This window comes from Delphinus delphis, chromosome 21 (genome assembly GCF_949987515.2).
Source record: "Delphinus delphis chromosome 21, mDelDel1.2, whole genome shotgun sequence".
Classification (NCBI taxonomy): Eukaryota; Metazoa; Chordata; class Mammalia; order Artiodactyla; family Delphinidae; genus Delphinus; species Delphinus delphis.
In genome coordinates, this window is record NC_082703.1 from 6,760,312 (window position 1) to 6,787,745 (window position 27,434).

Genomic DNA, 27,434 nt, shown 5'->3' on the forward strand with positions numbered 1-27,434 from the left:
GAACCTTACTTAGGGGCTGCCCAAGGCTAGCGCTCCTTTGGCATCACCTGAAGAAACAGGGAAGAATCTTAGAGGAGGAACAGGTAGGGCATTTTCTCACGCAAGCTTCCCTGCACACAGATGCACCGGGGAAGAGCGTGAAACGCACAGAAGACTTGCCCTGGAAGGATTCACCCTGTACCTTCTTTTCTTTCTTGGGTTTATAAAACAAAACAAAGCCCAGCTGCCTTTTCTGTTTAATTCAATGATACTTACACGGGCAGCTCATGACACTGGGTGCTGTGAGGCTCTCACGGTGAATGTGATTCTGTCTCTGCTCCCCAGAGGCTCACTGCTTGGGTGAGGGGTATACGAACTGCACGATTATCGAGGATAACGAACAGCTGGCCGGAAGTGCTTTCGTAAAGCCACCAAATATCATGGAAAAAGAATTACAACTGGGAGTGTCAAGTCTTTTGTTGGGAGGTGGGTCTCGATTTGGACCTTAAATGATGGGTTGGGTTACAGTAAAAACCCAGTAGAGGGTGGGGAAGGGCATTTAGGATAGAAGGAATAGTTCTAGGGAAGGCAGGGTGATGGGAAAGGGAATGCCAGGAGCGATTCTTTTATTCACTTTGCAGTCCATCCTTGAGGACACACACACAGGGAGATGCTACAAGACCAGCGTCCCCGTTCGGGGGTGGGGGAAAGGAAGTGCTGCTTGGTGTATAGGCTTCCACGGGGTCTAGCACCTCTTAGAATTTTCTGTTCTTAATTCAGATGGCTTCCAACTTTATCTGGACCAGGAGCACACAGATTCCTGGATGTACCTTTAATATAGTTAGGGAAAAAAACCCAAGAAAACAAGAATGGAAAACAAGCTCTCAACTGAAGTATGAATGGAAACTTTAAATGTAAACATCACCCTTTAATCAATTTTGAATGCTCTTCTTCCTCTGGCAGTAATATACTTTGAAGTGGAGCTGGAAGAAGTAGCTCTTTCTGACTTTCGATGGCAGTACCCATGCCAGACATCACTAATCAAACCCGGCACACCTTCTCCCTGGGCAGGGCTTCTCCTAAGAGTGCCCTGCTGTTCCGGGCCGCCCCTGCCAATCAGCTGGTTGTACTGCACCAGATGAATCTTATTTGCTTTTTTCTGTTTTAAAGTATTAAAACTTTACTGCTATCTTAAATACTAAGTGCATTCTTATGGAACCCAAGAACTGTCTGAAAGCAGGGAAAAATTTTTATAGCATCTAGTGTAGTAAGAATCCCAAAATATAAATGGAAGTTGCTGATGGGACTATGAGATCAGGATAAAGATATTTTCTGTCTTTTCTCCCAATCTCCCTGTAATGGTATTAATATTAAATTCAAAGAGACAGAAAATAGGTGAGAAAGTATAATAAAATATACATAGAAAAATAACCCTTGACTGAGGTCAATGGTTCTCAACCTGGATGTACATCTGAATCTCTTGCTTATTTATAATGCAGATTCCTGGGCCTCCTTTCAGATTAAATTAGAATTTCTGGTCTTGGAGCCTAGAAATCAGCGTGTCTACCAAACACTTTAAATAATTCTTCTACAGGACGCCTGAGACCATCCCACAAAGCTATGTTTGAGAGCTGGAGACTTAAATGATAGGAATTATTGCCCTTGTCTATGTCATTAGGTGGTTGACAAAAAATACCATATTCGTTTTCCATGGCTGAGCTACCTGAAATTCCGTGGCATCCCAGGTGCTGAAAACAATAGTCATTTGGAAAATGGAAACGAAGTGTCAGTTTCCAAAGGGGTTGGTCACTTGGATGAGCATGGGTCGTGCTTTATGGAGACCCATTTTTGAGATATATTTGAATTATCACGCATCTATATTATCATTCAGGCTTGGTTTTAAGAGAAATTGGGAGAGAAGAAAGTAGTTTATGTTGACCAAGAAGACAGATCATCTTGGAATTTCTAGTTAAGGGGTCAGTGTTTGATTCTACTTGACTTTCTGTTTTTGTTTTTGTTTTTTTTGTGGTACGCGGGCCTCTCACTGCTGTGGCCTCTCCCGTTGCGGAGCACAGGCTCCGGACGCGCAGCCTCAGCGGCCATGGCTCACGGGCCCAGCTGCTCCGCGGCATGTGGGATCTTCCCGGACCGGGGCACGAACCCGTGTCCCCTGCATCGGCAGGCGGACTCTCAACCACTGTGCCACAAGAGAAGCCCCTCTACTTGACTTTCTGAACGTTAGCATCAAAATAACAAATATCATGTATTGTCCATCTATTCTGTACTGGACTCTTCACTAGGACTATATACACATTGTGGAATGTAGTCCTTAAAATAATCCTATGAAGAAGTTATTATTGCCCCCCAAAGAGGAATCTGAGGCTCAGAAAAGTTAAACAACTTGCCTTGAGTAATGCAGGATTTGGAAGTGCGTCTTGACCCTAAGGCTGTCTAACTCCAAGTCTTTTATTCTTATTTACGACACTCCACCCGCTGTTTCCAAGAAATATCCTGTTCTGTGAGACGCTGAAACACAAACCAAGGGCCCAAACCTCAGGTCAGAGCTGAGAAGGGCCCTTCTTACTGAACCCAGTAACAGTGGTCTGTTAAACACTGGTATTCTCATTGCTTTGATCAGAAGTCATCAAGTTGAGTCCTAGTTCTTTGCTTTGCCTCTTTTAGTATGAATAAAATTTGTTGAAATGTATTAGGATTGTTCTTATGCTCCAAATTCATATTTATGAAAGATTCAAAGGCTATTCTTTACCACTGTTATTTTAAAAAAATAAAAGAACCACCAGTGGGTGCACCTCCTGTAGGGTGTGTTCTGGGAAGTGCACGTGGACAGGACACGCCCGGTACTGAGTAGACTGACCCGTCATCCAGGGTATGGATCAGTGGTCAAGAGATTTTCTTTCCAGGTGGCTCTGTTACCTTGAGCAGGTCATTTTTTTCCCCCAGTGGTCCTCAGTTTCCATGCAAACCTGTTGGAGTAAAGCCCATAAAGGTCTCTTCTCCATTTAAAATGTCATGATTCTGCAGAAAGTGTCAGCCATGTAGCTGACAAAGAGATGGATGGGGCCTTGGCAGGGGTGTCATCATGACTGTCCTCACCGGTCCAGGATGGGCAGAGGGTGGGCAATGCTGGGGACCAGTCTTTGGACTCTTCTCCTGTCCTCCCGACCTCTTTGGCCTGCTCCTTCCCGGGCCTGAATCTGCCAGACTCTTCTCTCCTCTTGAGACAGTCCAAGTGGGTTCCAGTGCCATATTCTTCAATATTTCCTGTTGGGGTGAAATTTTTTTTTTTTTTTCTGGTACGCGGGCCTCTCACTGTTGTGGCCTCTCCCGTTGCAGAGCACAGGCTCCGGACGCGCATGCTCAGTGGCCATGGCTCACGGGCCCAGCCTCTCCACGGCATGTGGGATCTTCCCTGACCGGGGCACGCACCCGTGTCCCCTGCATCGGCAGGCAGACTCTCAACCACTGCGCCACCAGGGAAGCCCCCGTTGGGGTGAATTTAAATCCCAGATCTTCCAGCAAAAACTTAAGTAGCCCCCTTCATGCGTAATTTCTTGCTCCTGAAAATACTGACCACCCGTTCACATCCCGCCCCTCCAATGGGCTTAGAACCACCTCGGGTGCCTGGGTGACAGTGTGCCTATGTTATTCACAGGGATATGAAGCTGATGGGACCCTCTTGAACTTCTAGTCCAACTCTTTTATTTCCTGGATGAGATCAAGGGCCCCAGGAGGGAAAATGACTCCACGCAAGCACACCTAGCCAGGTAGTGAAGGACTTGAAACCATGTTTTCGAATTTATACTGTGAGTGTCATAATAAAACTGACCCCACAGAGCTTGTGTGAAGGTGTGTAAACGAGATAACACACCCAAAGCACCTGAGCGTAGTTCTTGGCATAGAGAAGCATCTGGTACAAGTCGTTTCCTCCCTTCCTAGGACTCAGATCTCCCGGTGCTCGTCATTCTCACGTTCTCATAGATGTCCTGTGTGTCAGACTTTATCATTCCTTTCTTCCCCAGCACACCAAGGCGTGCAGAAGTAAGCTGAGCTGCCCGGTTCAATCGTTGCACTAATGGTGAAATCTGACTTGGCCCATGTTACATACTCAACGAATGTTTGGGATCACTGCCCGCCAGAACCCATCCCTCCTGACTCCTAATTCAGTGCTCTCTGCATGATGCCTCCCTGACGGACACGCAGGCGGGGACCAGCTAAGTTGAAATGCTATGAACACCAGCCTGGTGACAGACATGTAAGAATACATGAGACCCCAGTAGATCTGAAGTCTGCCAGGGTCATTTTTTTTTTTTTTTTTTGCGGTACACGTGCCTCTCACTATTGGGGCCTCTCTTGTCGCGGAGCACAGGTTCCGGACGCGCAGGCTCAGCGGCCATGGCTCAGCGGCCATGGCTCATGGGCCCAGCCGCTCCGCGGCATGTTGGGACCTTCCCGGACCGGGGCACAAACCCGTGTCCCCTGCATCGGCAGGTGGACTCTCAACCCCTGCGCCACCAGGGAAGCCCCAGGGTCATTTTTTTAATCAAGCATTTATCAAAGCTACTATGTGCCAGGGGCTCTGCTTACGGCTGAGATGAGTATAAAAATGGATAGGATACAGGCCCTGCCCTCAAGGATCATTTGATTCGATCACAGAGACAGACTTAGACATAAAGAATTCAAATATAAGGCAGCTAGTAATCATGAGTACTATGTTCTATATATACTGAAAGGAAGAACAGTGATGGGGGCCTCCCTTGTTGACATGGTGGGAGGGGGGTTGACATGGTGGGAGGGCGCCGGGCTCGGATAGGGTGACCCCAAATGTCTCCATCCAGCTGCGTGCACAGGACACCTGGGCAGAGAGACTCGACCACAGGGCCATGCTGTGTGTCACGAGGAAAGTACATGGGGGTCGCCAAAGACTCCAGCCTCTGAGCTCCTTGACCCTGACTGCCGAGGGACCACAGCTGGGTCACCGTCCTGTCTAAGCCTGACTTGAGCAGTCTTGCAAAATGGGAGAATATCTCTTTTCTTGCTCTGAGCTTGATGGGGACTGGAGTGCTCGTTTGGTCTAGACCTCTGCTTCTGGAAGGGACTGCCCTCAACCGTGCAGACAGGGATCTGCGGTCCACACAGAGAACAAGAAAATGCCCTCTTTTTCTCTCCTCTCTGCTTTGGAGGGGGGAGGAGGGGGACGGGAGGTGGGGCTGGAGGTGGGGGAGGGACGGTGAGGGGACTGGTAGGTCAGTGCTTGGCGAGGGGAGCTGGGTCACCCAGGGAAAATATGGCCTTGCTTTCCACTGGCAGATTCCCAGGGAAGCTCTAGCTGCTCCCCACCTGTCCTGCGCTCCCCCTCCCCCAGCTGCTGTCCCCGTGTGCACGGAGCAGGGAGGCGATGATGAATTTCCCCCAAACGGCATTGCAGACAGTCATAAATAATGCTTTGCTCTTTGGTGACGGTACTTTCCATTAAAGCTGCCTGCGCTGGGCTGTTGTACCCCCAGTCTTCTGCCGGGGACTTGCAGTAAAATTTATCAGCGAGCTTTCTGCACCTAATAAATCTTCCCCTCCGGGAGCCATCTGGCAGATAAGGCCAGAACCCACATGCTCTGCAGAGGTAGAGTTGGAGAGAGAGCCTCTCTCGCTGGGGCCCCAGGCCCTGTGGAGGGGGACTTCCTCCCTACCAAGCCCGGGCCTGTCACTCTTCCTGGCTTTTCTCATCTGACTCAGATTGGCGGCCCTGGTTACGCTGGCTGTTGCAACTTACAGAACTGTCCCCACTCTGGGGACAGGCCCCAGAGTCACCTCCTCCCGGGGCTCTCTACCTGTCCCCCCGACTACGTGTTCAGAAGGCCCTGGCATCTGAGCCCAGGCAAGAGCAGGGGTGCCCCAGGGCCAGGCAGGTGCTGGGATGGCCGTGACTCTGGCTTAACTGACATCTCGTTGTGATAAGAAACGCAATGTCGCTTGGGCGAAAGACACCTCGAAGCATCTCCTCCTAATTCAGGGTAAACACCCCTTGGCTATCCCCGATTTCTCTGAGCAAAACTGCTGTGGTATTAGTGCCTTCTTTCAAATATAGATTCCTTCCATTAATGTACAATAAGGGAGTTTCTCAAGCCAGTTGACCGGAGGTAGAGGCACAGATTAACGATCGCTGTTCTTTCCTTTAGGCGCTTACAGTCCCGTTGCAGAGACTGTTTTATAACCCGTCTCAGGCACGGTGGTGGCAGAGCCCGCTCTCACTGGGAGACAGGATGTGATCCTGCAGGTGAGGAATGCGAGAGAGTTTGGCTTTCTGGTTTTGGAGTCCAGTGCCTAGCACGGTGCCTGGCACATGCGTACTGAGTGTACAAGATGGAATGTGGCAGCAGGCAAACTCCCCGACACAGCCACCAACACGAAGTAGACGATGAGAATGAAACAACACACAGCAGCGTGGAAGCGGGCCTCTCATGCCCCGCCCCCAGCAGAGGGGACTCTGCTCCTTAGGGACCAAAATCCTGTCCTGGGCCTGATGTAACCTGTGTCCGGTGTCAGCTCGATCAAGGGATGCTCTTCTGAGCCTCAGTGTTCTCATTTATAAATTCGTAGGGAAAGATGAGGTAATTTTGGGGGGTGTAATTTTTAATATCGTTGCTACGAGAATATTTTCTAATTTTTCCTTTGCCTGATTTTTTGAAAGGCAGGAAGCTGAATGGTAAAACCGGTCAGAACGCCTCTCTCTTCCTGCCCTACTTGACTGCTTCCCAGACAAGTAAGGCCGGTAGATGGGGGCCCCAGGCAGCTAGAGCCCAAATCCCCTGAATCCTTCCCGGGGGCTCCTTCTGCAGGAGGACACCTGTCAGGCTGCCTCTGAACACTGTGGACATACCCCGCGGAAACATTAAGTGGAGTGTCCCAAAGATGCTTAACTTAGCTATGCATTTAATTTGGTGGTAATTGAAGTTTGCCAACAAAGATTTGCGTGTAATCTGTGATTTCATTTTTCAATTAAAATTGTTTCCTTCCTCTGGATGGGAAGCACTTGGCTTTTCTCCCCATCACGGCACTTTGCAAACACTAATCCCGCACTTCTCTGTGGGCTGGAGTGAGGGGAGGGGGCGGGTAGGACGAGGCCCAGAGGGGAGGTCAGGCCGGAGGGCAGGACCCTGCAGGAGAGGTGATGCTGGGGGCTGGGCTGATGGGAGACCAGGGGAGGGTGCGCCTCCTGCATTCCCAGTGGGCCTGTCCAAGAAGCTCCAGGCCCAGACTTCCGGATCTCGGTTTCTAGGTGCAGACAAGCGTTAGGGGGTGGAAAGAGGTAGGAAGAGCCAACCAGTTCTCCATGGCCAAGGCGCGTGTTAAGGAGCGGGGAACAAGACTGAAGGTCCAGGTACTGGGGATCAGAGGGCTGGTTGACCTGAAGGAGATCTTCAGGCTATTTTTATGGCCTTTGATAAAGGCAAAAAAGCAACACAGCTCACTGGAGAAGACAGCTGATAGGCACGTGTGCTTATAGGAGACACAGGCTCCCAGAGACCCCCCAAGGGGGTACGGAGCCTGCAGGCTACGGCTTCTGATGAACAGTTCGCAGGTATGGATTTTTCCTTTGCTGGCTCTGTGGCCTTGGGCTTAATTTCCTTGAGTCCCAGTTACCTCAACCTTCCAATGGGCAGATGAATACTTCCCTGAGTGGGGGCCAGAGGAGGCAGCCAGTTGGGGTGTGAGGGTCATCCCAAGGGCCCCATCTTCGTATACGCAGCACCCTGCACCGTGCCTGACATGTGGTAAGAGGCCAGTAAACTCTGTTACAATGGAAAATCGGCCAAATGAGATGGTGCGAGCATTTTGTAAACCCCGACGCCCCATTTTCGGTTCCCTGGTGGCCTTATTATTTGTGAAGGTGGGGTTAAGTATTTGACTCCAGGCTGGACTAGTCCTGGGCTGGGCCCTGGGTGGGCAAGCTCCAAGTACAGGTGTTCTCCACGGGGTGCTTCTCTGGGAGCTTGGAGCTCTGGTGGCGATTGGCTGCTGGAGACCCAGGTCCTACAGGTGCCCCCTGTGGGCGAGGCCCGGGCCCAGCCCCTCCTTGTCCGGGCCAAGAATCACCAGCCTGCCTCGGGCTGGCAATTTCGAGATGATGGGACAGGACTCGAGAGGGTTTGCCACAACGAGAGCCGGCCCAATGCTCATGAGAGAGACAGCTGGGCTCTCGTAGCCCAGCTGGAGACAGGATTAAGAACCACTTTAAGAATTAGCAGCAACTTGGGCTGCAGCAGGGCACACCGCTTTGGGCAGAATTCTTCTCTCCGTCAGCGCAACTCTTTTTTTTTTTTTTGGTCTGGTTTCTTTCAAGTAGAGATAATCCCTTCTACCTGGTCAGACAGCTGAACTGTTTTCATTTTTTTTTTGAATTCCGTAATAAATCTGCCAGCCCTGCGGGGCTCCAGCCAAGGGCTCTTGCTAGCTGCATCGACACACAGGTCTGGTAAAAATGGTGTCAAATGAAAGAGAAAAATGCACGTTTCACACTTTGTCTGCTTTGGGTTACGGCGGTTCTGAACTCATCCCCGTTCCAAACAACTGACCTTCCCACAGAGTTCAAGTACCTTCTGCTGGTCTGGAGAAACCATATCCCTGTCTCTCTCTCCCACTCTCCCCCCACCTGCCCCAAACGGGCACATTGGCCTGAGAGGCGGCAGGGCTGTTTGTAAGTTCACTACGCTGGTCCAGGGCTTTCCGGGAGGGAGGGGGCGTAAAAGACCCCAGTGTACATGGGTTGGAGAGTGAGGACGCACACGGACTGCGTCCCCCTCTTCCCCACACAGCCACGCATCTACTCCTGCATCGCCTCACTCTCCCGCGATGCAAATTGATGTAGAAGGTATGAACATGGGTTTTCCTTCTACTGAAGCCTGCCTTGTGTCCATTACAGATCATTTTCAACCATGACCAAATCTTAAACATCAGTGTGGTTGCCACTCAATAGGAACAATCAACCTTTCCAACGTTACCCGCCTCTAGTCTCCTGTACAAATCTGCACACTGATCGGAATGGTCACTTTAGGCTCCCCAGACACGCCAAGTGTGTTCCCACCTCCTGGTCTTTACCGCACACAATTGTTCCGCATCGATTCTGCTTCTCTCTGTTCTGACCAGCTCCGCCCTGACTGCCTTCAAAGCCCACCTCCTCCTTGAAGCCCTTCCTGGAGCACCCCAGCCTGTAGCGCTCCATCTTCATTTGGGACTTGGTCGGTACCTAAAGCTCTTATTACCCTCTCCCTTGGTCATCAGTCATATGCTGCTCCTTTTAGACATCTTTTTCTACAAAGCTATTGTCATTTTCCTGTATAACCATCATTTTCTTATTTAACATTTTTATTCTCCAATTAGATGATAACATCTTACCTATATTTCTATCTTTTCCAGAGCCAGACACAGAGTAGGTGCCTGGTAAATGCTTGTCAAAAGAAAAAAAAAAAAAAAAGAATGAATCAAAGTTCTGATATGGGTTGTGGGTGTGGCTCTGGTGTGATCTTTCTTTTTTTTTTATTGAAGTTTAGTTGATTTACAATGTTGTGTTACTAGGAGTACGGAATTAAGAGATACAAACTACTATGAATAAAATAAACAATAAGGATATATTGTACAGCACAGGGAAGTATAGCCATTTTATTGTAATAACTTTCAGTGGAGTGTAATCTATAAAAAGATTGAACCTCTGTGTTGCACAGTGAAACTAATATAATATTGTAAATCAGATATACTAAATACAAAAAAAATACCAAAAAAGCAAAGAAAGAATGAATGAAATTTCCCACATGGGGTGTGGGTGTGGCTCTGGTGTGATGGCTTTTCCTTTTTTTTAAATTGAAGTACAGTTGACTTACAGTGTTGTGTTAATTTCTGCTGTACAGCAAAGTGACTCGGTTATACATACATATACACATTCTTTTTCATATTCTTTTCCATTATGGTTCATCTCAGGATATTGAATATAGTTCCCTGTGCTCTACAGCAGGACCTTGTTGTTTATCCCTCTTATATATAATAGTTTGCTGGCTTTCTCTCTCTTGATCGCAAGACCATTCCCACCTCCAAGGGTCTTGACTTGCGGGGATGCTGCCTATAAGATGTTTCCTCTTGTTTGGATGACGCTGGATATTAGGTAACTGTTGAGTGTCAGTAACAGCTCCAGAGCTCCCTGTACAGACCCTGAGACTCCCGTGTCTATGATCACACAGACTATTGAGATTTTTATGGTAGTGAGAAAAACTAGTGCTTCTGACTGTGTGCTCTCCCTCTGTACCTTCCCCTCTCTTTACATCCCTGTATGCACCCCACATGTATTGTCTTTAATTTAGAGCAGGGAGTTACTTTGATTTTAATTCCGTTTTCTTCTGAATGCGCTGAGCGCCACCATCTTGCCTCTGCTTTGTGCTTCTCACCTCAAGGCCTCTTTGTGAATTTGTCTGATTTGTGGTTGTGGTTTGTAGCTGTCACGGATTTCTTTGTTGTTGTTGTTACCACTGCTGCTACTGTTTCCTTGCAGCTCGATTTTGAGCCGAGCGTTTGAGTAGTAAATATGGTTTACACCAACTCTGTTGGAAATAATGGCGTTTATGTGCTGAAGTTACTTCCAAAACCTATGATATGTGTATACAAATAGATCCACAGCAGGGCCCCTAGACTGGGGAGAACAGACTCAATCAAACCTTCGTGATGGAGTATAAACAGGTGTCTGAGACTAGGGCTAGGCCAGGCGGTTCCGAACCAAACTACCCTCCACCCCCGCTGTTGGCTCTGAGCGGAATCTGAACCGTAAATACTTTGCTTAACGCTGGGGGATGTAGGAGGTATTTTTGTGATCATATTTATCCGCTAAATGTTCACTTACATTCTTTCATGCACCTCACATTGAACTTCTTTCTCACTTTTCTCTTCACCCACCCTCAATGGTTTTAAACCTTAACTGCCCTGGATTCTGGAATGGAAAAAGATGTCCAGAAACTATGGGCTTCTATATAGTACAACTACTACTTAGTGCTAGCGGCCATCTAATGGCTATGGTTGGGGGGCGGGGGGGTGCACCTACACTGTTAAACTTTTAAATTCCCTTGTGTTTTGCTGCCCAAATCTAAATACTTTTGCTAATAGATAATTGCTCTTTTACTGAGAGATAAGCTTTACCTATAAAAATGGATTTTGAAAACTTATTTTACACAGCAATGTTGTATCCGTTGAAACTAACCTTTCACCAATAAAGCACTATTGTTTAGACATTAAAAAAAAAAGAAACTATGGGCTTGGCCTTTAAAATTGGCGGCCCTCTCTTCTCTTCCAAATGGCTGCTGGGTTGCAGGATCATATGTGGTGAACCGTTCTGAGCACTGCCGCCAAGCTCCATCTTGGGGTCAGTCGTAGTAATCCTGGTGCAGAGCAGGAACTAGAGACAGAGTTGGGAACATTCAGAGGGGGAAGTTGGATTGCTCTTACCAGATGTGTCTCTGGCCTCTGAATTTGTGTAGTGTGGGTTTCCTTGACTCTGCCCTCAGCTCTGGAGCTCTGAGGGCACCAGGCCCCGCATCTGACATGTGTCCAGAAGTGGAGGCTGCCCACCGACCCCAGGGGAAGGTCTGGATCGCCCAGAGGTCAGGATCCGTCTCAGAGACACCTGGGCTCTCTGAGCTGAAGGCCGTGTGACAAAGGCACGGGGACGGGTGTTACGGGTTGTTCTCCAACTTGTAAATGCCAAGCAGAAATCGTGTTGCAGTTCCTAAATGCCACATTTTGGCGTGTTTATTGCTTCCCCCCGCAACGGGGAAAGATGGTGAATGAACTAATAATTCAGGAGCTGAGAACATGTTTATTTGATTTTTAGAGCTTTAACAAATACAGTGTGTACAAAACCCGGTGCCAACAGCATGCATAATTCCTCCAGGAACAGGCCTGATAGAAACACAGAGCTTGCAGTGCTTCAAAACGGTAACCAATATTTACACATCTGAGTGACTAATTCTCTCCTCTGAGCCGGAGAACAATAGGCTATAATAGTCAGGTACATTAACGCAGAGCGCGCCTGTCTGGTGACTTGGATATTTGACACGTAAACAAAGATGGGGGTGGGGAGAGTGTAGGGAGGGAGAAGTGGAGGCTTCTTATCTACCTGTGTAACCATATACCAAACGGCAGGTTACAAATGCGCTCAGAAAATGCTGACCCGCCGCGGTTCCAGGGCCTCCCGTGCAGGATTGGCACGTGATTTGCGGCGCCGCGGGAGTGCTGTCGCTGACCTCATTAGCGGCGCGCTTCCTGGCTTGTTACCATCATATTTGTGTAATTTACAGCACCTTCGTTTTTATGGAATGTGTTTCTTGTAGAGTGTAATGGCAGCAATACATTTAACCGATCGTCTTTAGGAATGCTTCTGCTGGAGGCGGCCTGCAGATATAAAGGGGCATTTTCTTCTCTCCTGCGTGGGCCTCTTCTTAAATTTTCGTTTTGGCTCGCTTGGCTGCCACGTGTGTGTGTGTGTGTGTGTGTGTGTGTGTGTGTGTGTGTGTGTGTGTGTGTGTGTGTGTGTGTGTTTTCCTGTGTGTGCGTATGTACGCACGTATAAATATAGGTGTGCAAACGCCTGGAAGACATTAAAAGGGGGCCCGCAGGTGTGATTCTTTCTTGAAGGATTAACTTGGCTCCCTGGCTGTCTTCAAGGTCGGTGGACTGAGCAGACATTGAAGGAAGGCCTAGACGCCTTGCTATGAGAAGACGAATTTGCAAAATGGAATAGAGGGCCCAGGCAGATTAGCTACTGGGGAACGATTGTTTTTATTTTTTAAATTTATTTATTTTTTGGCTGTGCCACATGGCATGTGGGATCTTAGTTCCCCGACCAGGGCTCGAACCCATGCCCCCTGCACTGGAAGTGCAGAGTCTTAACCACTTGGACCGCCAGGGAAGTCCCCAGGGAATGATTTTTTTTTAAGGATGGTATAAAAATGCTAAACTAGGGTGAGTTTTCAAGTCTTCATGACCTCCTGGAGGCTTTTGTATAAATCAACAGGATGGAAAAATGCAAAGTATATGTCATTCAGGGGCAGGTCCTCTCCCAAACGAATTCTTACCTTAGGAAAAATTAAAGCACGTGGGCACAGATGTGTACCTTCTTTTCTGCCCTGACCTGTGTCAAAAGAGAGAAATGGCTGGGACCAAATGTTTGAACACCAAATGTGTCAACTTGAAGGTTGCTCAGGGGAACCTGGGACCAGGAGCCAGGAGAAGTTACCCCAGTGTCTAACCCCGCTGCTAACCATGACCTCAGGCAAATTGCTTTCCCAACTTAGGTCGCAGCCTCCTCTACAAATCAAAGAGATTGGACTGGATCGTCTCTCTCTAGAGTTCGATGTTTCTAGGTTCCCCATCACTTGTCTAGTCTGTTCCTAAAGGCAGATAAAGCCGAGGCTGGGGTTCTCATCAACCAAATCATCCCAGCTATGTTCTCGAGGGTTACCTGCAGTGACCCAGAAAAGGGAAACACAGCCCGCCAGGAACTGTCACTGTGTCCCACTTACATCTTCTGACAGGGGGCAGACAGGGTGAATAGACTAACAATTCAGAAACCAAGGACATGGTAGGGAGAGTTTGAGAGCTTTAGTAAAAACTGGCGCCAGAGGGTGTCGAGCTGCATATTTCCTTCCCGTAATCACTTCTTGGCCTCAAAGAGAAACTGCCCTCAGGGGCAAGGTAAATAGGTAGGCCCTGGACTTTGTCAACCCATGATAGAACCATAAGAAATTAAGTCTATTGATATGACCTGAGGCCCAGGGACAAAGTATATCCAACTGGTCAGTCAGGTTAGGGTCCTTGGTATTTCCTCCCTCACTCCATTGGCTATACCTCTTCTCACTGATTCGTGAGGATTTGGGTTCTTGATTTTGCTTAATAGATATGTCCCTAAAATACTGGTGTGGCTAGAGTCTGCAGTAATAATACCTCAAAATGTTAAAGGTATTTAAAGGCAACATTTCCATGTAAGTTTCTATTCAAAATTTGAATACACCAGACTTACCGGCTATTTGCAGGTACCTAGTGGTGAATCTTTTGGTAAAGAAAAAGAATTCTTTTGTAAAGTCTGATTTGAACTTAACTGAATCCTGAAACAGTCATTGAACACCCATTAAGGACGGAGGATTCAAACAAAAATTGTATAACCTTCCTGCCTTCAAGGGGCTTTTATTCTAACTTTCTAATAGGGATTTGCCTATCTTTTGTATATGCTTACTAATACATACAATAAAATGTAGACACTTTCAACATCCAGCATCCATTCATTAGGGTGGCTTCAAAACTCTGAAAAATTTAGATCATTATTATAAGTGTTTGTTCAAAAACTCTTATTAGTCGCATTTGACTGATTTGGTGACCGGCTTGTCTCATGTGATGATAAAAAGGGATTGTGAACCTGGACTCCGATTAGTGGAACACCTGTGTGGTCGCATCAGATCTTTCCCTTCTGTTAAAATAGAAGCCACATTTTCGTCCTTTTCTCTGCCTTCAGTTCTGCCGCGTTCTCCAGCTCATCCCATCATTTCTCACTTTCTTGTGATGTTGAACCATGACTTACACTCATGCTTTCCTTTACCTTCAGCATTTACGCATGTCCAAATCTCTTCCATCTTAAAAAATGCCGCCTCTGCCATCATCTCTAGATTGGCTACCTCTTTCTTTCTCTTTCTAGCCACAACTTTCTGAACGTCCATGGTATGTACAGTCGTCACTTCCGTTGCCTTTCAGTCCACTTGGGTATGGCTTCTGCTCTCCTCCATGCCCTTGAAGCTTCTTCCCAAGGTCACCATTGAGCTCCAAGGCACTCAGTCAAACAGATGCTTACCTCGAGTGCTTCCCCCCACCCACCCCCGCATTGCCCACACTCCCTCCGGAACATCACAATCTCCTGGGGGCTGCTCACCTTTCTGGCTGCTTTATCACCTTGGGTTTTGGGTACCTGACTCTCCTGTTGGGGTCCTTAGAGTTTTGACCAAGTCTCTGCTTTCTCTCTTTTTTCTCTTTCTCTTTCTCTTTCTCTCTGTTTTCTCTCTTTGCCACAGCTTCAACGGACTTTTATGTTCTGAGGACTCTCCAGCTCTTCTGAGACTCTCTCCAACTTTCTACCAGACACAGCTCCACTCGGCTACACAGCTGTAACAAACAGAATCCACAGTCCGGTGGCTCAAGTAAGATTGAAATTTATTTCTCTTTCACATCATAGTCCAGATGTTGGCGGCCATTCCAGGGAGGGCAGGGGGTTCCATGATGTTGACTTAGTTGTCTTTCTATCCTGGGACTTCACCGTAGAGGGTAACTGTCCTCTTCCACAGGGTGACAATGTCTCCAAAGCACTGTGACCCAGCAGGCAGGAAGGAGAAAGAGGAAGCAGAGGGCAAGCAGCTTCCTTTTCAGAAAGTGAGACAGTGGTTGTACACGGCACTGACACACCTAACCCACGTGGCCATGCCTTGTTGCAAGCTAAGCTAAGGAATGTGGTTCTCCATCCACCCACCATAGAATGATAAGAAATGAAGCAAATCAATTCACATGACCCGAGGCACAAGGACCAAGTTTATCCAAGTGACTGGTCAGATCAAGCTTCTTTGCACCTTCACCTCCCTCACCCCCAACCACCCGAGTGACTATTGGGAGGACAGTTAGCAATGTCTGCCACAGGGACCTCAAAGCTAACATCTCCAGAAGTCACCTTGTCACCTTCCCCTCACACCTGCTCCTCCTGCAATTTCCTCTCTCAGAAAGTATCATGGTCCGACCCAGTTGCTCCAACCAGAAACCAGGAATCATTCTTGAGTTCCCTCTTCTCTCGTTGCCACACATCTAATCTTTAACTCTAGTCCTTTCTGTCTCTTAAATATGTTAGATCCGGACACTTCTGTTTATCCCATTGCCACCAGCTTAGTGCAACAGACCATGATCTCTTTCTTGGACCATTGCGATAGGCTCTTAACTGGTCTTCAGATCTATTTCCCATTCCACGTCAACGTTACATATGAAAACGGAAATATGATAATATTACTCCCGCTGAAAATCCTTCAGTAGCTTTTCATGAACCCTAATTTGTAATGTGCTCTAAGAGATCAAGCATGATGGACCTCTGTCAGTGTCACCAGGCTGATCTCATGCTTCTCTGGTCTTGGTTCTCTCCAGTTCTGATATAGGGATTTGTTTCAGCTCCTGAAATCAGCTATGCTATCCCTTGATTCTGGTCTTTCTGACGTACTACTCTCTTTGTTGGAGCACTCCTCCTGCTTCCTTCCATGCTTGGCTGACTATTTCTCCTTGGAGCTCAGTTTGGGGATGATTTCCTCAGTGGGGCCCTTCCTCCTTTCTGCTCGGACCCTCTCCTTGTTCTGGGGTCCCATGGCACCTTGTAATTCTTCTTTCCTAACACTAGCCAAACCAATAATTAAGTGGCTAGTATCTGGGTTTGTGATTATGTTGTAAGCTCCAAGAAGGCTGGGCTACCTTTATTGGATGAGTAAAACTAATGGAAGTATTCATCAAAAACATGCTATCTTCAAATATTTCCTTGACTCCTTCACCCACTACTCCTCTGTGCAAAGCCTTTGTGTAAGGATGTCCTGCGCATTGCCTATTGCAATAATGGCAACAGCAGCTTCTGCCTATGAAAATTATTAGCAATGTAAAGTGAAGGAGACAAATTGCAATAAATATAAAGGACACCAAATATTTAATTATAATAGCATTAGCTTACATTTAGATACTATTTTATAACTTTAACGCTTTTGTTTATGTAACTTCATTTGAACCTTGCAAGATCCTGTTAGAGATGTCAGGTAAATTGTCCCCACTTTACAGGTGTGCAAATTGAGATTCTGTGAAGTGAAATGATTTAACTAGGGTCTTCCATTTAGAAAATAAAGGAGGCAGAGCTTGAGTCCAGATCCCTGACTGCGGAGCCGGGGGCCCTGTCTGCTGTATCAGGCTGTGATGGAGATCATGAAACATAATTCTGCATATCTCTAATTTCTTTGTCTGCATAAGCAGGCATTTGGAAATTGTTTGTTGAACAGATAGATGCATGAGTAGATATACCAGTAGGTCTGGCAATGTGGCTAAGATTTAACACCAACATATAGGTCAAACATTATGGGGTAATAAATAGGAACAATAGAACACGTTGTGCTGTACAGGAGAAAAGTGGAGTCTGACTGAGAGACTAGATAATTGCTTTTAAGTGAATTCAACGATCACTTTGAATAACTATGTGGGTGTGGGAGGTCTGTATGTACTCCTCACGAATCTTAAACCAACTAATGACAGGCTTGAAAAAGGAAATTTTATTGTAGCTCAGAATTTGATTGAAATGCAAGATATAAAATGTATGAATAATACCCAGCTTGACTCTCTCCTCGGCACAATAGGGACCAGAGGGCTGTTGGCTCTGTCACTGGCTTGAGGGAGCTCTAAATATTCCTCTGTCCAGGTTCCATTCTCTCCCCCACCCCTCTGAGCCATCTAAATGTATTCTTGGATTGATAAATCGTAATGGAAAAGAATATAAAAAAAGAATTGTATATGTATGTATAATTGAGTCACTTTGCTGTACACCAGGAACTCACACAACATTGTAAATCAACTATACTTCAAGTTAAAAAAATGTATTCTTGGGGGCTTCCCTGGTGGCGCAGTGGTTGAGAGTCTGCCTGCCGATGCAGGGGACATGGGTTCGTGCCCCGGTCCGGGAAGATCCCACATGCCATGGAGTGGCTGGGCCCGTGAGCCATGGCTGCTGAGCCTGCGCGTCCGGAGCCTGTGCTCCGCAACGGGGAGGCCACAACAGTGAGAGGCCCGCGTACCGCAAAAAAAAAAGTATTCTTGGACCAAGTGGGTACCAGGTAGCTATTTACAGAACCTGTGCTCTAGGAGAACAGCTGGTGTGTCTTTCTCTGGCATTTTGGGATGGACGGCAGCTCCATTAGGGGGAGGTACTTTTCCCAAGGGAAGACCTTAACTCTTGGCTAGTAAGAACTACCTTCAAGACCTATAATTCTGATGATTCCATAGGGGAAGCATTTGCCTGATCTGAGGGTCTTGTATTATCTTTTGATTAGTTTTAGGGTTATCTCTAGGTATGTAAAACACCTAGGATATTTCTTGGACATAATAGGTACTCAATAATTGGTGGTTATTGTGGAGATAAAGCAGCCAACTGCAAAGAAAGTAAAGAGACATGATGTTAAAACCCACTGATGACACTTATTAGGTGGCAAAATAACTCTCTGATGGTGAGCAAGTTATTGAAACTTTCTGAGCTTAAGTTTCTCCTCTGTAAAAAGAATAGTAGCTACTATGAGCCAGGTATTCCTTATCATCATGACAAGTTTGAATGCTCAGTTTATGGGTAAGTTAACTGAGGCTCGTAGACATTAGGCAGTTTGCACTGGGATGTGGTCATTTAGCCAGTGTCAAAGTGAACATTCAAACCCAGGCCTATCTAACACCTGATTATTTTTCCACTTCGTAACACTGCTCATGTAAAATAGAGATGCCAAAACCAGGAATCCTTGTAAAATTAGAGCCAGTGCACGGCATAAGTTTGGTACTCAAAATAGTGTCTATTATTATTAATTACACCTCAGGTGATCAGAATAACCCTATAATATGTTCACATTAATCAGAGTTGGAAGAGCTTTGACATGTACTAACCGTTAAGAGCCCTGGTTGAAATTCCCTGTTTGGCAGATGGTGGATGCCCAATAAGTGCTTGTTGACATATTAAAGATCCAGTAATGTCTGCATTTATAGCTGAATTCTGTTCCTTCCTCATCCCCACCACAAACACTCCTGTTTCACCTTTGAAAGTTTGGGGAAGTTCTGTGAAATGCAGTACGACAAGGAACTACGAGGGTAGCTTTATTGAAACAGCTGGCTTTTTCTCCTCTCAAAATACATTGGGAGAGTTCTACCCCTGGTATGGCCACGTAGGCTTCTATCAGACTAACCTTCTACAAAGAGACAATAACCATAAACCCTGGACGAAAAACAAAACGACAACAACAACAAAACCAGCCTCCTGAAGGTACAATTGACACTTGGAAGGAGGGAATAGTATGGGATAAGCCTCCCACTTATGGCCGTTGGTTGCAGTCAGCGTCACGTGGGGCAACTAAAGCACCTACAGAAAACCTGAAGTCTTTGTGGCCTAAAGAACTAGATGACAGAGTTTTGGGCAACCACAGCAGCTAAATATAAACTCCACTCAGAACTCTGGGTCAAGCATGCATGGGGTAGAATCCAAGCAGCTCAGCTAAAAATAGCAGAACTGAACTGAGATTTGAGCTGCCACCCAAGAGATAGAATTTGCCATTTGAGTCCAACCAATTTTATTGCCTTAATTGTTATTAGAACAGCAACAATAATAGCAATTTACCACTCTTCAGTAGAATGTAACAAAATTCAGAGTGCCCACAACAAGACATTCACAATATCCAGGATATAATCTGAAACCACTCAGCACAGAAAGAGCTATAAAAATGTGGCCGATTTTCAAGAGAAAAATGCCATCAATGAAGACAGACATCTACTTGACCCAAATGTTGGAATTAGTAGATAAGGATTTTAAAGTAGTTATTATAACTATACTCATTACCTGAGAGAAAATATGCTTGAAATAAAAGAAAAAATATAAAATATCAGTGGAAAAATTTAGAAAAAAAATTTAGAAAATTAAAAAAATAATTAAAAAAATTTAAAATAAAAAAAATAGCAGTAAAAAGTAAAATATCTGAAGTCAAATTCACGGAATAGACTTAAAAACAGAATGGAGATAGAGAGAGAGTCAGTGAATTTGAAGACAGATCAATATAAATTATTCAATCTTAAGAACAGAGAGGAAAAAACAAACCAAAAGAGTGGAACTTCAGGTACCTGTGATTTTTTTTTTTTTTGCGGTACGCGGGCCTCTCACTGTTGTGGCCTCTCCCGTTGCAGAGCACAGGCTCCAGATGCGCAGGCTCAGTGGCCATGGCTCACGGGCCCAGCTGCTACGCGGCATGTGGGATCTTCGCGGACCGGGGCACGAACCCGTGTCCCCTGCATTGGCAGGCGGACTCTCAACCACTGCGCCACCAGGGAAGCCCACTAACTTATTTTTGATTAGAGTTTCAAAAGAGGAGAGAGAACAGTGCAGAAGAAATATCTGAAGCAATAATGAGCAAATATATTCCAAATTCAATGAAAGACACATTGATACATTCAAGAATCTCAGCAAACCCCAAACAGGATAAACATGAAGAAAACCATGCCTTGGCCCATCACAGTCAAATTATGAAAAACCAAAGGATTAAGAGAAAATCTTGAAAGCAGATAGAGAAAGAGGACTCATCATATACAGGGAGACCGTGACTTGGTGAAGGCAAGAAAATAATGGAAGATCATCTCTAGAGTGGTTAAAAAACCCAACAAAATCCTGTCCACCCAAATTTATATTCAGTGGCAATACCTTCCAAGAATGAAAGCAAAACAAAGGCATTTTTAGCTAGATGAGAATTAGGTGAGTTCAGCACCTGCCGACCCACACTATACCAAATGCTTAAGGAAGTTCTTTAGATTGAAAGGAAATAATACCAGATGGAAAAGTGAATCTTCAGGAAGGAATGAAGGACATAAAATGGTAAATAGCCGTCCAGCTAGGACCAAGCAGTTGCATGTGGAGTGCATCTCTGATCAGTTCTCATCCATTCGATGTGTGCAGAAGCCCTGCAGTGTGCTTCCAGAACTGGCCCATAAGAAAACCTCCCATGGATGAACCTCCATGTTTTTTCCCTTTCAGACCTGATGCAGAAGAGTACAGGGAGTTAGAAGCCATGTATTGAAGGTGGTGGAGCCACAAGATGGAAGGATGCTGGGCCCCTCAATCACTGCTTGGAGGAGCAGGACCCCACACAATAGGGAGGCCATCCTAGACTTAGTCTAAGTGAGAAACAGACTTCTATTGTGTTGGGGCTATCATACATTTTGGGGTTTATTTTTTACAGCATCACCTTAATTCATTTAGAAAGCTCAAGTTACACAAAGCGTCTCATCTATGTTACCTGTCATATGATAGTGTTAAATAAATAAATGTGCCCTTCTGCTTGACAAAAATATTTTTATCAGGTTGGATGAGACGAGTCAACATCATTCTTGCTTATGCTGTATTTTTGTCACCTATTCATGTGACTCTGCTTTTCTAAAGAAGCCAAGCTGTTAGTAATACTAACCTCCCCCTCTGCAGTCACTGAGGAATAAGGAAGTTCTAAGCAGTAATGGGAAAGCATCTGGCTAAGGGCAGTGCAGAAATATTAGATGATAACTGGATAGGTAGGTGAAACTAAATTAAACTCAAAGCCAAATCTTCCTTTAAAGCAGCAAATGTTCTTGGGCTGTGATCAGACAAAGTGCCCACCATGTTTGTGGAGCTGCTCTTTTCCCTGAGAAGTCTTCCAGGTAAGTGTCCTCATCACTGTCTATGAGAGAGGTCTGTCAGTCATTTGACAAGGAAGGATGGTCTTTGGCCTTTGGCCGTGATGTCAGTGCAGGCTTAGAACTGGGGGTGGAGGACCACATGGCACAGTCTCAAAACCCAAACCCAGCAATCCCTTTGGATCCCTTTGGGGACTCGGGCCAGGAAGAAACAGCGGCCTCTGCAGCACATCCAGGCCGAGGCTCAAGTGTGGTGTGTGGATGGGATGTTTCCACACTCACCGCTGTCTTTCTGGATGCTGGCATGACCCTGGCCAGCCCCCCACTGACCCTCTCTCCCCTGGACATACCAGAGTGGGTTCTACGGTCCCTGGAACTAGGCCTGCTCCTACCCCAGCATACAAGGTGCTCAGGGCCAGGCCTTTGAGAACTTGGAATCCAACCTGGCAGAAGCCAGATGACGGCCAGGCTCTGAGTGGATCCTGGAGCGGGCGCAGGTTGGGAAGAGGAACAGAGAAGTGGAGATCTCTCTGGTACAAGAAGACCCAGGTGCTAGGCATGAGAGAAAGAAGGGGAAGGAGGAATGGACTGCTGAGGATGGTGCAGGGGACGAATCTATCTGGGGTGAAGGGTGGGGATGAGGAACATGGGGCCTGTGATGGCCAAGGCGCGGGGAGCCAGTCCAGAGGTCCTGGCAGAGAAGTTCCACATCAGACAAGGGATGGGGATGCTTCCCACGCCCGGCCCGGGAAAAGCACCTCTGAGCTTCTTTCCCAGCTGGACCAACTCCCACCTCCCGAGGGACGCTGGGGGGTGGAGCCCCGCTGAGTGGTCCCTGGCTCCAGCCCCGCTTCCTGGAGCCTGGTCCAGCAGGTCAACACCTCCCAAGGATGGCCAGTGTAGCCTGGCCTTCTAGTCAGCTCGGCACACTTTCCTCCAGCTTCACTCAGCTCATCTTCCCCTTCAGTTCAGCTCAGCCGGTCTCCCAGTCCCTCCTCTGCTTACAGGCCAGCAGAGACCATCTCCCCAGGCAGGAAGGAGGTTGGGGTTCAGGGGCAGAGAGCCCCTGTCTCCCAGCAGAGCACTGCCTCTCCTGCTTCCAGTCCTCGGAATAGAGCCTGTCCAGCCTCCCCCATCTCTCCCATTATTGGACCAGCCCATCACACACTCGGTAACCGTCTCCCGTTCCAATGGTCCCATTAGTTCAGTCCTGACCAAGAGAACTCAGAGCTTCATCCACGCCTCCTTGTTCCAGCTCACTTCTGCTCCACCACCTTGCTTTTGTTACCCAAAGTCTCTCTCTCTCTCTCTATTTCCCCTTACAAACGGCTTTGCAGCAGCCCTGGGAGTGCGCGGCAGCACCGATAATGTCTCCATGGTTCCTTGTTAGCTGCACTCTAAGCAGGAAAGTGACTTGGCTTGACAATGTAATTTACATCGCTGTATAAAACTATCTGTGGAAGCCAAGCTAATTTGTGCCAGATTAGGCTATTTGTCTCAGCCACTGTCTAGCCGCACAATCTATCAGAGGGCTGTTTTCAAATATCGCTCTTCAAGCGTGCCCTTGAGAGGCAGAAATTGATTGGGATCTTAGAGAGCAAAATTACAGCAATAACTTAAAAGAAACAATAATTACTGAATCATACCAGTGTCAGCACTCTGCAAAACACGAAATAGCCATCAAACCCCAATCCAATATATTCCGAAGCGAATTTATTGAATGGAAAAAGCAGTTGAGTGAGGGTTTTTCGGCGCCCCCTCCCCTTCCCCTGTACATATGGTTATCTCAAAACCGCAAGTGAACGAGTCGATAACTCTTGTCATTGACTGCTCCATTTTCTCCGAGTCAGGGGCGATCCATTAGCTGCCTCTGCTGCACCCTCTCCCTCGCCTCCTCTCTCCTTTTCCATCGCCTCTATTCATTTGCTGGTCTCTGCTCTTCAAGCAAACAAACATGTATAACTAATCATTTGTTAAAATGCAGAGGGCCCCTCATAAATCTCTACAGCTGAAATACTTTAATGGGTAATTAATTGATCCTGTTCCAGAGGAGTAATAAGATAATAAATTAGACAATATTTCACTCAGTCGTGTCAGGCTCCTAGCTAATGGCACTGTAGGGCTCAGCTGAAGGATAATATATTAGCCAGAAATTAACTGCTAAGAGCTTTCTGCAGAGAAATCGGCTGACAAGTGAGTCACGCCGGACTGGGGTGGTGGCGAGCTCGGTGAAAGTGAACCTGGGCTTGGGGGGCGGGGAAGGGGCGGGGTTATGTTCCAGACCCAAGAGAGCCTGACGGGTGGTGCTGTGAGCATGCCCACTGACCTATGACCCTTTCTCGGCACTTCTGGTGGGTTCCTAGGAAGTTGTCAACTCATGTCCTTGTGAGCTCTTAAATAGTTTTCGCCCATGAGTCACTGGACTCGTTGAGTTTTCATGGGTTTTGCCCACTCTTGACCAGTATGGCCACAGAACACCTATAGCCACCGGCTCCATCAGCTGCTGCCTAAGCAAGTGTGCAGGTACAGAATGAACCTCTGTGGGAGAGAGACCCACACTCTGTCACAAACAAGGGTTCCACAAAAATTAAGAAGGAAAAAGAGTAGGCAGAGAAGGTGTGAATTCCATGTTTTAATGGGTAGGAAATATTTCTTCCAGGGTGCGATGGAGAACAGCTCTTGGGTTTATTAAGGAAGTCAGGGAAGGTGATGACAATTAATAGCTAAGATAAGAACTTAGACTTGGAAGGTTGGGTGGGCCTTTGCTGGAGGACATGGGAAGTCAGTTTCCCCATATAGGAAGGGCATGGAGTAGGAGTGGGTGGTTGGAGGGGAACTCAGTATACCGTGAAGCACTGGGGCTATAAGGTCATTTGAACGACTCGCCTGCTCTTTACTAGCTGTGTGACCTTGTCTAGGTTACTTCACTACTCTGAGCTTTGGTTTGCTCACCAGTAAAACAGTGGTAGGATGAATAAGTGAAGTATGCAAGAGAAGCTCCTAGTTCCGTATCTCAACCCCAGGAGGTGCTGCCTTAATGTTGGTTATGATATGGTGGGCAGCAGGGAAGGTTACTATTGACAAGTGAAGCAGATGGCAGCCAAGGAAATGAGAGGAGTTGGCAGTGGGAGACAGTGGGCTGCTCCTCTGAGTCCAGAATAAGGACCATATTACCCCCACCCTAAGGAGGGTCCAAACTGGTGTGTGCTCACTTTCTGTCAGACCACTCCTGATTGCTATGGGAAATGTGGGTGGGTCCATCTTCTGAGTCATGGTGAATATGGCAGTGTGGGTTGAAGGCATAACAGAGCTTGATTATTTAAATGAGAAAATGCAGGCAAAACACACAGCCAGTGCTGGTCATCGTGATCAGTGGTGGTGTTATTGAGTCCAAGCTTGTACTGCTCACTGCACGACAGGAAAATAAATGGAGAGATGAGTCGTTAGGGCAAGGAATAGTGGCTTTATTCCAGGAAGCAAGCTGACCAAGAAGATGGTGGACTAGTGTCCCAAAGAACCATCCTACTTGAGTTAGAATTCAGGCTTCTTTTATGCAAAAAGGGAAGGAGGTGTGGTTGTTTGTTGCAGACTTCTTGGTGTCAGAATCCTTTGTTCTTGCAGCTGTCCCAGTAGGTTGGGTCACTGAAGTTCCTGTAAACCTCCAAAAAGACAAATGTTATTCTCTGTTCTGCAACTTTTTATCTCTCTATGAATGGAAAAGTGTTATATCTTTAAAGGTCAGAGCCTTGAGAATGGGCTATCTTGTATATTTCAGGTTATTAGCAACATTCTTGTAGCAAAAGCAATAGAACACACAGGTTAAAGTAAAAGAAACAGATCCAGTATGGAGTCAGATTTGTCCTTCCCTATTACAGCAGTGGTATTTGTATCCCTTGCCTGGGTCTCCCTGCACTGCATCTTCCTGGATGGTGACCAGCATGGGGAAGTGCTCAGAAGACAAGGCCTTGCATGGTCCCTGATGGGCTCAGGGCAGCTGGAACCACCTTGGGCAGCCCCAGTGCTGTTCACCTTTGGAGGGAGGCATTGGGCCTCTCCCAGGACCTAGAGCTTGGAGGGACACAGGCAGAACAGGTTCGGCTGGAAACTGCACTCTGTGTAAAAGCAGGCGTTTCCCCAAGTAGAAATGGCAGACTAAGTCAGCTCACATGGCGAGAGTCCATTAACTGACATTTATTTTAAAAATAAACATGTGCTCATTCATCCTCTGTTCCTTTATGTGGAATGGCTTCCTGGCTCTGGCAGCCCGTGCTCCACCCAGTTCCCTACCAAGGCCTAGTTCTTTGTACCTTTGACCTCAAGAGCTGGAAGAGAAGTTGATGTCACCTGGTCCACCCTCTGTTCCAGATTACTCATGCTCGGTCTGGGATTGCACGGGCCCAGGGAATGGCTGAACTTATTTCTGGGCTCAGTGGGACAGCATTTTAGATCCTTGGTGACCTTTATATGACCCTTAAGCCTTCTCTTTTTTTCAGGCCAAACTTGCCCAGTTCTGTGGACCATTATGTGTGTGCCATTTCCCCTTGTTTTTATTGAGAAATAGAGCAAGTAAAAAAAGAAGTACCCTGCACATACATTCAGCTTGATTAGTAATTATCAAGCGAACACCCACAGATGGCTGAAACTTGGGTTACTGTCCCTGGTGCCACCACCCTAATCAGAACTCGCTCTCCCTCTGGAGTAACTACCCTGACTTCTGTGAAAACCATCTCCTCCCTTTTCGTCATAGAATTATAATTTATTCATTTATTTATTCCCAAACCCTAGGGTTTAGTTTTGCCAACTTGAAATCTTGACATGGAGGAAGTCAGACTGTACGTACTCTTTTTCGCCTTCATTATGTCGATGAGGTTCACCCATGTGAATCTTGTTGCCATAGCTTGTTCATTTTTCTTGATATGTAGGCTGTATACATTTTATTTGTATCTATGGATATAATTTTATTGATCTACAATCATTTACTCATGATGCCAGTATATGGATATGCTGTAATTTACTTGTTTGTTCTGTCAAGGACAGACTTTTGAGTTGTTTCTGGTTTGGGGCCATGACGAACAGGGCAGCAATGGGCATTTATCTCAGGACAGACGGATATGTGTGTCACTGACCTAGAAGTGAAATGCTGCATCACAGGGTGGGCACATCTCCAACATTACCCAACTAGTGTCCACAATGATCATCTTAGGCCACAACACAATCAAGAGGTGCGCTTGTTCCTGTGGGGGACACAAAGGTGGGTTGCAGGCATCCCTCTTCCAGAAATTCTTTCTGCCCAGCTCAGCCACTTTGGGGTTGGCCCCACATAGAACTGTCCTTGCCCTAGAACACACCCTCCCGGGACCACCCGGATCTGACGACCATTGGGTGGGGACCAAAGGTGTGGCCAGGCTGATGGACTCCACAGCCCTGTGTTAGAGGCTGGTCCCTCATAAACTCCTGCCACACCAGGCTCCAACTCAGAGCAGCTTCCGGAGCACCCCGTCCTTGAGTGCGCCTACAGCTCTTCCTCCTTGCCAGCATTTCCTATCGGCAGACTTAAAATTTTGCCAATCTTGTCGCTTAAGGATCTTTCATTGTGCTTGCGGCGTGCGTTTCCTCTGTTAAAATTTCAGAAATCAGATTTATTGAGGGGTAATGTACATACAATAAAGTTCCTCCCTGTGAAGTGTACAGTTGGATGACTGTTGACAACTGTATACCGTCATGTATTCACAATCAAGACGTAGAGCGTTTCCACCACTCCAAAGGCCCCTCTGTGGTCAGTTCTTTACCCCATCACCCACCCCATCGCTCATCTATTTCTGTCATTATAGGTTTGCCTTTTCCAGATACTCAGTGCATGGAATCGTCCGGAAAAGACTCTTTTTGTGTCCGGCTTCTTTTACTTAGCAGAATGCTTTTGAGACGCATCGCGCTGTTGGATGTATCAGTAGTTTGTT

At 46.8% G+C, this 27,434-nt stretch overlaps 1 long non-coding RNA gene across 1 annotated transcript in view; it reads left to right on the forward strand.

The window, feature by feature from the left end:
• The window catches only part of LOC132417554 (uncharacterized), a 137,880-nt gene that overhangs the window by 16,869 nt on the left and 93,577 nt on the right, over window positions 1-27,434 (forward strand). The window contains exon 2 of the long non-coding RNA XR_009517873.1: window positions 15,090-15,215. This is a non-coding gene — a long non-coding RNA (uncharacterized lncRNA). The remainder of the gene's footprint in view (window positions 1-15,089; window positions 15,216-27,434) is intronic.